Raw genomic sequence first — 2,638 nt, 5'->3', positions numbered from 1 at the left:
GGATGGAGGGATGGATGGAGGGATGGATGGATGGAGGGATGGATGGAGGGATGGATGTGGGATGGATGGATGGAGGGATGGATGTGGGATGGATGGATGGATGCATGCATGGATGGATGATGGATAGATGGATGGATGATGGATGGATGGATGGAGGGATGGACGGATGGATGGATTCATGGATTCACAGATGGATTGATGGATGGATGGAGCGGGGTTTCTTTAAACCAGGAGTGGGAGGTTTTCCCTGAGCTGCCACATCCCAGGGCTGGGGATCTGCCAGGACCTGCAGGACACCCTCTGGATAAAACCTCCTTGTGGTCAGGACATCGGGATCCCACGGAGAAGGAATTGCGGGAAGGGCTCAATCGGTCTCTCAGAAGTTCTGTTCAGCTGCAGTTTTCCCTATCCCAGTGTGAAAACCTGGATGAATCCCATGCTCTGGGTTCTCCTTTCACATTCCCACAAATCTGGGATAAACAACGATTTGGGTTTCTTTCCTCCTTCTTCCAGGATTATTCAGGCAAAGAAAACCAGCCGGGGGTGGATCTAACATTGGGATCAACTGGCTGTGTCCATGCCAGGAACATCCCATAATCTCCAGGAGAGGATGCCCACATCCAAGGGGCTTCTTGGGAATGATCCCTGGACCACACTAATCCCAAATCCTCAGGAATGTGTTGGTGGGATTAACCACCTTGGATCCATGGCAGGGATTCCTTGGATAATTTGACAGTCTAAAGGATGAGATCCCAGCTCCTGGAATCACCCTTGGATCCTGTTGGATTTCCTGGTCTTTATTCCCACGTTGCCTTCATGAGTCCATGCTCAAAAGCTTCCCTTTGGAGCACGTTATTCCCTTGGAGATTTGCTGCGGAGTCTCCGGGATCCTTGTCCCCGTCCCTGGAGGTGTCCAAGGAATGCCTGGATGTGGCACTGGTGACAAGGTGGGGATCGGGCGCAGCTTGGGCTCCATGACCTTGGAGAGCTTTTCCAACCTGAATTCTGGGATTCTGTCTCCTTGCAGAGGGAAGATGAATCCAAACAACATTCCTGATGGCCTCTGGAGACCAGAATTCCTTCTGATCCACAAAGAACAGGGAGCAGGGAAGAGACAGCAGGAAGGAAGAATTTTCACTCTTCCACATTTCTCTGGCCTCTTTTTTGCCCCATTCCCAAAACCAGAATAAATTTAGTGGGGAAAACCAACATTTAAGGAAATCTGATGATGAAACAAAGCTGGGAAATGAAATGCAAATAAATCCCATCAGACAAGGAAATAAATCCTGGAATCATGGAAGGATTTGGGTGGAAAGGGACCTTAAGATTCTGTAGGACCCAGAGGCAGCCAAGCCCATAAACGCCCAAAAGGGCTGGGAATTAAGAGATAAGAGAAGATGTCGGTGACAGGAGTGATTTGTGCGGCTCGGATGGGCACAGTTTTATGGAATGCAAGGAAAGACTCCTGAAATCCCCTCCCCAGAGCCCCAAGCAGCAGGGGTTGGGATGGGGAAATTCCGTCTGGATTTGGATCAGGACATTTCTACCTGGATTTGGATGGGGAAATCCCATCTGGATTTGGATCAGGAAATTTCTACCTGGATTTGGATCAGGACATTTCTACCTGGATTTGGATGGGGAAATCCCATCTGGATTTGGATCAGGAAATTTCTACCTGGATTTGGATCAGGACGTTTCCATCTGGATTTGGATGGGGAAATTCCATCTGGATTTGGATGGGGACATTTCTCTTTGGATTCGGATCAGGACATTTCCATCTGGGTTTGGATGGGGAAATTCCATCTGGATTTGGATGAGAAAATTCCATCTGGATTTGGATGGGGACATTTCTCTTTGGATTCGGATCAGGACATTTCTATTTGGATTTGGATGGGGAAATTCCATCTGGATTTGGATGGGGAAATTCCATCTGGATTTGGATCAGGACATTTCCATCTGGATTCGGATGGGGACATTTCTATTTGGATTTGGATGGGGACATTTCTATTTGGAGCTCGGGCCAGGCCAGGTACAAACCCTTTGAATTCCCCTTTATGTGATGGAATTTTTGAGTTTTGGGAGTAACCCCGGAGTAAGGAGAGAGTGTATCCAGCCTGGAACGAGGAGGGAAGGCCCTGGCTGGCTCTGAAGAGCAGGATCTGCTCCTTCCCGCTGCTGGCTCTGGAATGCCTTGGAAGAATCCTGGACTGAGCTAAAGTTGTGTGCGAGCCCCAACTTCCCTGAGGCCGGGAGAAGGGCTGGGGGCAGGCAGGAGAAAAGCAGGAAAATCCAACATAACCATCCTTGGAAAAAATCCTCTCGTGTAGATTTGTGCATTCGGAGCAATAAGGAAATCTAAATGCAACAAATAAAATATCGGGGATGTAGCAGGAGAAACGACTGAAAATACAAATATAAATCAAAAATATAAATCACAGAAATAAAAATAAAAATAAATCCTATAAATTAAAATCAAAATCAAAATCCTAAAAATATAAAGAAAAATAGAAATAAAATATAAATCATATAAATAAAAATAAAAATAGAGATTAAAAAAATATAAAAAGTATAAACCAAGACCAAAATCTAAATATAAATAGAAACATAAACATAAATAGAAATAGAATATAAATGATGT

Source organism: Corvus brachyrhynchos, unplaced genomic scaffold, assembly GCF_000691975.1.
Source record: "Corvus brachyrhynchos isolate BGI_N302 unplaced genomic scaffold, ASM69197v1 scaffold18, whole genome shotgun sequence".
NCBI classification, from domain to species: domain Eukaryota; kingdom Metazoa; phylum Chordata; class Aves; order Passeriformes; family Corvidae; genus Corvus; species Corvus brachyrhynchos.
The sequence above is the reverse complement of the archived record's forward strand: the minus strand, read 5'-3'. Positions refer to the sequence as shown.